Source organism: Amblyraja radiata, chromosome 1 (genome assembly GCF_010909765.2).
Source record: "Amblyraja radiata isolate CabotCenter1 chromosome 1, sAmbRad1.1.pri, whole genome shotgun sequence".
NCBI classification, from domain to species: Eukaryota; Metazoa; Chordata; class Chondrichthyes; order Rajiformes; family Rajidae; genus Amblyraja; species Amblyraja radiata.
Genome location: NC_045956.1, coordinates 127,828,984 through 127,837,816, shown reverse-complemented (window position 1 = coordinate 127,837,816; position 8,833 = coordinate 127,828,984).

Sequence of the window (8,833 nt, the reverse complement as noted above, 5' to 3'; positions counted from 1 at the left end):
GGAATGGGTATATGTGGGTGTTGAGGACCAGTGGAAATCAAAGAAGAATATTATGCAGAACATGGACAGAACCCTCTTCTTTTATGCTAATGCTGACCATTAAAAACAAGTTGCACCGTTTGGACTTGGTGCCACCTACAGGCAGAATAGATATTGCAGTTATCAAATCAGAATCTGACACTATGCAATTAAAATGTACCAAGCATTTACACAGGAGTGCAATTCAGCAATATTTGACACAGAGCTGAGCTACTTAGATGATATTAGAACATATATGGAAATGTTTAATCAAGTAGGCAGGGTTTAAGCAGGATCTTAACAGAAAAAAGATAGGCATGGAAATATAGATGGGGAACTCCAGAGCTTGGAACCTTGGCAGACATAGCCACCAGCAGTAGTCCACAATTAAATGCAGAGTCAGAATTAGAGGAGTTCAAATATCCCAGAGGAGCGATGGATTGAAGAATTTTACAGAGATCAGGATGGATGAGGGAAGAAGGCTTTTGAGGACAAGGATGCTCATTTTAAGACTGAGGTATTACCAGAACAAGATCAAATACAGGTGAGTAAGCTCTGATCTCATGGGTGAATGGGACTGTGTGAACTTACAAGCAGCGGAGCTTTGGATTAAATGACTTTTATGGAAAGGGGAAGGTGGAAGGAAGATGAGTGAATGCAGTGACTGGTTTATTTTGTCGTGTATACAGAGATTCAGTGAATAAAATTGTTTTGGTGAAATCCAGGCAAACCACAAAAGTACAATCAAACCATGTAAGTTAACAATGTACAGAATATCAAGTAGTCCAAAAAGAGAAAGGAAACAGAGCTTCAGGTTCCTGGGTGTAAATATAGCCAGCAATTTGCTTTAGTCTAACAATATTGATGCCACGACCGAAGAATCACACATTCTCTCCTTCCTCAGAAGACTGGAAATTCAGCATAACCCCAACAACTCTCACCAGCTTCTACAGAGTCACAGAGTCATAAAGTGCGGAAACAGGCCCTTTGGCCCAACTTGCCCACACCGACCAACATGTCCCAGCTACACTAGTCCCACCTGCCTACTCTTGGTCCATGTTCCTCCAAACCTGTCTTATCTATGTACCTGTCTATCTGTTTCTTAAACATTGGGATAGTCTCAGCCTCAACTAGTGCCAGGGAACAAAAACCTCATGTTAGGAGTTTGGAATTTCCACATCCTTCTGGACAAACATGGAGCATGATGGTCTGCGAAGAGAGCAGCACTCTAGGCTAGAGAACCACCTGTTACAATATTAAGATTGAAGTGTGTAGATGGGTTATGCATGCAACCTATAATGTAGTTACCTCATCACCACTAACCACGCCCCATCATATTAGTATAACTGTAGTCTCCTCCCTTTGTTCCCCCCACTAGGTTCCAGTACGCCTGAAGACTGGATGCAGTCAGTGCTGGGACGTGTGTGCCACGTGCTATATTAAACTCACAGTAAAGCTTACAGTGTGTCAGTAATAACACCTTTACATGGTGTCAGAAGTGGGATACGAAACCACACAAGGTGAAAGTGGACTGGTTGGAGAAGGTCCCGCAAATGAGCCAGGTGGTGTCTACATTTTCCCCTGGACTGGTGAAGCAAAGGACGAAATCCATAGAGTTGGATCTGTAGTTGGAGCCTCTCTCCTGAATGAATGGTTCACAAGATACCAATTTATTTATTTTTTCTCCCTGTCCTCTTCCCCTTATCCCATGCACCCCAGATTCCTCCTGACGTGTCACTGTCATTGGGGTCTATATCATGCAGCACAGAAGAAAGCATGGAGCAGTTCTACACTGACTTAAAGTTTAGCCCCTGATTTTCTCCTGCTGGTGACAGATTTTTCCTGCTGGGTGACTTCAACTGCAAGGTTGGTGGAGAGAGCAGTGGATTTGTTCATTTATATTTGTTTATGAAGGAACTGCAGATGCTGGAAAATTGAAGGTAGACAAAAGTGCTGGAGAAACTCAGCAGGTGCAGCAGCATCTATGGAGCGAAGGAAATAGGCAACGTTTCGGGCTGAAACCCTTCTTCAGACTGATATTGTTGCAGAGAATCATTTGGTTGTGCCTCATTGTGTGCGGCAGCAAAATTAAAAGGTCTAAAATGCATGTACTTGCTTTATTTTACTTTAAATAAAAGTTAATGTCTCTTTATCAACAAACCTTGACTATGCTTATCGTTAAAGAAGTCATGCTTGCTAGTGTATGATTGTTTAAAGGATTTGTTTTGGTGCATGTTCTTGTGCTGGTTGTGCTCTTTGCAAGTCACGACTATAGGTGTGATATTTGCAGGAGGTGTTTTCTCAGCATTGCATGCTCTCAAATACATGGTGGTGTTGTTGCAGTAAAGTTGCAATATGCAAAGCCAGAGTTTCATGGGTTTCATGAGCCAGCTCCATTTCTGCAGAAACTTCTGCCTATATTTTCATCATGTATTTTGCTCTCAGAGTGCATGTCCAAAGTGTGAGTGAATCATGCGGCAGCAATGGTCCTGGAACAGACCAGCAGCATCACTTCTATGTTGTCATAGGGGTAGAAACATGTGGAACCTACTCCATCTGCACTGACTGACAAAGAGGGGGATGCATACAATGAAAATTGCTACCTACGTTGAGAAAATGTTACATCAATATTGCCAACCGTATTTACACATTTCCTTCAAGGGGTATAAATTTAACACTATTTTGGAGAATCTCATGATCTTCACAGAACAGTACCGTGAAAACTAGCTGGAGATTGTTAGTTTAATATATAATGCTGGAAGAAATACTCAAGAGACAGGATTGTGTTTGGAATTGCTGTGTGAGAAAGATTGCTTTGAGATTTGAAGCAAATGGATGGGATATGCAGCTTCAACTTGAAAGTAATTAGTACGTGCATAGAATAGAAACATAGAAAATAGGTATAGGAGTAGGCCATTCGGCCCTTTGAGCCAGCACCGCAATTCAATATGAGCATGGCTGATCATCCAAAATCAGTACCCCGTTCCTGCTTTTTCCCCATATCCCTTGATTTATTTTACCCTAAGAGCTAAATCTAATTCTCTCTTGAACAAATCCACTGAATTGGCCTCCAGTGGCAGAAAATGCCACAGATTCACAACTCTCGGAGTCAAAAAGCTTTTCCTCATCTCAGTCCTAAATGGCCTACCCCTTATTCTTAAACTGTGACCCCTGGTTCTGGACCCCCAAAATCAGGAACATTTTTCCTGCATCTAGCCTGTACAATCCTTTAAGAATGTTATACAGTATGTTTCTATAAGATCCCCTCTCTTCCTTCTACATTCCAGTGAATACAAGCCCAGTTGATCCCTTTCTCATATGTCAGTCCCGCGCCATCCCAGGAATTAACCCGGTGAACCTACGCTGCACTCCCTCTATAGCAATAATGTTCTTCCTCAAATTAGGAGACCAAAACTGCACACAATACTCCAGGTGCGGTCTCACCAGGGCCCTGTACAACTGCAGTAGGACCTCCTTCTTCCTAAACTCAAATCCTCTCGCAATGAAGGCCAATATGCTATTAGCTTTCTTCACTGCCTGCAGTACCTGCATGCTTAGTTTCAGTGACTGATGTACAAGGACACCCAGATCTTGTTGCACCTCCTCTTTTCTTAATCTGACTGCATTCAGATAATAATCTGCCTTCCTGTTCTTGCCACCAAAGTGGATAACCTCCCATTTATCCACATTATACTGCATCTGCCATGCATCTGCTCACAGGGGTTTGTGTGGATCAGTCAAAGTTCAACTAATTTTCTAAATGACTACACTGTCAGAAATTGTAGGAATCTACTGCCCAATACCTGGATGTTTCTCCCTTTGTGTGAGATGTGACCAAACCATGCAGTAATACAAAACAGTTTTGGGAAGAATCCCAAGAGATAATACTGAAAAACGTAAAAGTGGTAGTTACTCATATACTAGTTTAGGGTGGCTCGGTGGCACTGCGGTAGAGTTGCTGCTTTACAGCGCCCGAGACCTGGGTTCAATCCTAACTACGAATGCTGTCTGTACGGAGTTTGTATGTTCACCCCGTGACCCTGTGGGTTTTCCCTGGGTGCTCTGGTTTCCTCCCACATTCCAAAGATGTACATTTTTGTAGATTAAGTAGCTTTGGTAAAGATTGTAAATTGTCCATAGTGTAGGATAGTGCTAGTGTACGCGGGTATGTTACAAAACATACCTTCAGTGGCGCTGCAGTTCTGCCACTGGCCGTGTGCGCGACTTTGGCGCCTTTGAGAGGGGTGCGGGATTATAATGCCGTCTTCTCCTGCCTGTCGGAGTCGAACTTCCTCAGGCTGTTAAGCTGCTGAAGACTAATCGATCCGACATCCGTACTGAAGTTTTTTATAAACATTGCTGGACAATTTAATAGCAGGAGTAAAATTAAAATCGACTTCTAATGCCGTCAACGCCGACAACGGGACGGGTCTTCCGTACGGGACAAATAAAGGTAAGCCGTTTATTTTACATATAAACGTGCTTCTTAGGATTACTTTAATCCAAATTTTACGTTGCGAAAAGGTGATTTAGGCCCCATACGTACCGGCAGTGTTTTTCCTGCCGCTATGCAGTTCAAATTCACCGCAAACCGCAACGTTCCAATCGTATCGCGTTCCACAAAAACCCACTCACAAGATGATTTAAATGGCCATTAATTTATGGGAATTAAACATTAAATTCCTTCCATTTGGCCCATAAATTCATGACAATGAGATTTAAAAATCATGTTATTTTGTGAATTCTTGTGTGAATGTTATTTGGACACTTGGGCTATTTAAAAATATTAATCTTTTCTTAAGAAATGGATAGATGTTTAGATATAGTAATCGAATTTTGTAATTAGCTACAATTAGGCACCTAACTAATTACATGCTTTAATTTCAGGTCATCAAAGTAAGATTGTTTCATATTTGTTTCAGAATGCTTCAATCCATCTTCTTTTTATGCTTTATCTGATGGGATAAATTGCAGACTTGATTTTTTAAATCTCAAAATTTTGTAACATTGCTAGTGTACAGGGATCGTGGTTGGCATGGACTCAGTGGGCTGAATGGCCTGTTTCTGCGCTGTATCACTAAACTAAACTACAGTTCTTAACTATTATAATCTTAAGGAAAAGATAACTTTACAACTGATGCATTTCTGACTGATGGGGCAACAATGATGCAGAAAGAACCGTAAATTATGCATCAATGGCATGAGTAAAGACATAGATGGGATATGCAAAACTTGGGAAGGAACTTTTGGCACGTGTTTCTGTAGTAGGTTTGATCCATATATCTATGGATGCAACACAGTGAATGTTTAAATGAATCATCAACTATTGTTCTGAGAATACAAAAGTTTCCAACAAAGTGACTCCTCCAGGGAGACCGGGGAGAAGCCGGGCGGTGTGGCCTGCCTGGGCCGATTGAGCCCAGTGGCGGCCGACCGAGCCTTTGCGGAGGCGGTGGGGCTTCGCGGGTCGACCCGTGGTCGGTAGTCAATGAGAGCGGTGAGCCTCGGCGGTGGAGCCTCAGTGGCGGTGGAGCCTCAGCCACGTCAGCGGTCGTGGTGCCTTGCCGGTCAACCTGCGGTCAATGAGGGTGAGGGTGGAAGAACAAAGGAGGACCCGGCGAGGGTACTTTGTAACTTTGCCAGTGCCATTTATGTCGAGACTATTTGCATACCTTGCGAATGCAAGCAAAGCATTTCACTGTGCCTTGTCACATGTGACAATAAAGTATTCCATTCCATCCAACTTAGAGAATATTGCTGAAATGACAAAAGTTTTCTGAACATGGTGAATCATATTATAGATTCTGGAATCTATAATATGCTCCACCCCCGAATGAACAACCCCTCAGTCTCTCCACCTCTGCTGTACAAGATGCACTGAGAAAGGTGAATGAGCACAAAGCTGCCGGCCCCGATGGCATCCCTGGCCGGGTGCTTAGGGCATGTGCTGGACAACTATCCCCAGTCTTCACCGACATTTTCAATCTCTCACTGGCCCAGGGTGTTGTCCCCACTTGCCTCAAGACATCAACCATCGTGCCAGTGCCCAAACAGTCAGCCACAGGGAGTCTCAACGATTTCCGCCCAGTGGCACTCACCCCTGTCATTGCTAAGTGCTTTGAGCGGCTGATCTTGGCTCACCTCAAAGCCAGCCTCCCCCCCACACTGGACCCCCATCAGTTTGCCTACCGGGCCAACAGGTCTACAGAGGACGCCATATCGGCGGCTCTACACTCTGCCCTGACCCACCTGGACAACAACAACTCCTACATCAGGTTGCTGTTCATTGATTTCAGCTCTGCCTTTAACACTGTCATCCCCGCCAGCTTGATCACCAAACTCAGCGGACTTGGCATCTCCACCTCCCTCTGCGACTGGACACTGGATTTCCTCACCAACAGACCACAGTCTGTTAGGGTCAACAACCTCACCTCCTCCACTATAACACTGAACACCGGCGTGCCACAGGGCTGTGTGCTCAGCCCTCTCCTCTACTCCCTCTTCACCCACGACTGCATCCCTAAGTACGGATCCAACGCCATCATTAAGTTTGCTGACGACACCATGGTGGTAGGACTGATCAGTGACAACGATGAGTCAGCCTACAGAGAGGAAGTCCATCACCTGACAACCTGGTGTGCCAACAATAACCTCGTCCTCAACTCCAAGAAGACGAAGGAAATTATTGTCGACTTCAGGAAGGTCAGAGGAGGCAGTCATACCCCCATCCATATAAACGGGACTGAGGTGGAGCGCGTCTCCAGCTACAAATTCCTCGGGGTACATATCTCGGAGGATTTGTCCTGGTCCCTCAACACCTCCAAGCTGATCAAAAAGGCACAGCAGCGCCTTTACTTCCTGAGGAGGCTCAAGAAAGCCCACCTGTCCCCCCAGATACTGACCAACTTCTACCGCTGTACCATCGAGAGCATCCTGACCACCTGCTTCACGGTATGGTACAGCAGCTGCACTGTTGCGGACAGGAAGGCACTACAACGGGTGGTGAAAACCGCGCAGCACATCATCGGTGCCCCGCTCCCTGCCATGGATGCCCTCCACCGAAAACGGTGTCTGAGACGGGCTGGGAAGATCATTAAAGACCCCTCCCACCCCAACCATGGACTGTTTGCCCTCCTCCCATCAGGGAGACGGTACAGGAGCCTCAGGTCTCGTACCAGCAGGATGAGGAACAGCTTCTACAATTATACCATCACATTGCTGAACTCGGAGTCCCGCCGATAGATTTCTCCGGTCCCTCCGTCCCCATTGTTTAATTATTCTGTATTTTTGATTATTCTGTATCTTCTTTTTTTTAAATTTCTATATGCACTACTACTACGGACTGACGCAAAACTGCATTTCGTTGTACCCATACTTAGTATTTGTGCAATGACATTAAAGTTGAATTGAATCTGAAGCAAAAATCAAGCTGCAGGAAGAAATCAGCACGTCAAGCAGCGTCTGAGGAGACAAAAAGATGGACAACATTTTGGGTCGAGGTTTTGCATCAGGAATGAGAGTGTAGAGAATGAATGAATGAATGAATAAGTGAATAGGTTTATTGGCCAAGTATTCACATACAAGGAATTTACCTTGATGCTCCGCCCGCAAGTGACAACATGACATACAGTGACAATTAGGAATGATACATAAAACATTAAACATTAATAATAAAACATTTTTGATTAAACATGTAAAATACCAGAGCAATATACTAGAGGGAAGATAGATGGTGTAAAAGTGAGAGAGAGATAGAAAAAGAAAGTGAGAGAGAGAAGAGGAGATAGGGTTGTGGGTGATGGATAGATGGAAATGGGAAAGCTGCTGTTATATTCCGGATGGCAGAATGAATAACAACTTACACGCAGACCTACTGGATCATGGGAGAGATTTATTACCCAACATTCCCTACTTATATACAACATCAACTCATTAGTATACCCATGAATATGCATGAATACATTACACTGCTCTCCTTTTTTTAAGTATTAAATCTAAGTACACAGTTACAATTTTCTTGTTGTGATACTTGATTTAAACCAGTGTTCATTAAATCTTAAATGATAACACAATATATTTATTTCATGTATTTATACATTTTCATTCTACCTAGACTGTGAGTTACTTAACTTAAAAACCTAATCTGACTACTGGTTTACGGATCCTGCCTGATCGTCTAACAGTAATAGGTGTAACAGGTTTAGGTGATGACTCAACTGTAGGCTTGTTTGGCTCTGTTTTAGTATCCTGACTTTGACCAGAGGAATCTGTTTATTTGTCGGTACTGACTGAACTTTGTGTTTCAATCACAGTTGGCTCTTCCAACTCACTTTCAGATAAAGACTCGGGGATTAAGCTCACATGCTCAGTTTTTGGTTCATCTTTGGCTGGAATCATTTGATCAACATGAACACTTTTGATCCTACCTCCAACTTCAACTAAGTATCTTTTTGTTCCACACACTACCACTATTTTCCCAACATCCCATTTGCCTCGATTGGACTTGTTGGGAGGACTGAGAACACGAACCTGCTCATCTGGCTTGAAGTACCTCTCCTTTTTGTGGGAGTCAAAATGGCGTTTCTGACTTAATTAATTTTGTTCAACTCTCAAAGCCAAATTTGGTTGAACTAGGCTTAAGCGTACTCTTAGCCTTCTCTTCATCAACAGTTCTGCAGGTGAGTAACCTGTTGTGTGTGGTGTGGTTTTGTACTTCAGCAAGAAACTTGCCAAACGATGTTTCATGCTGAGCTTTGAACTACCCTGCAAAACCTGTTTCTTCAGAGCATCTTTGACAACTCTAACAGACCTTTCC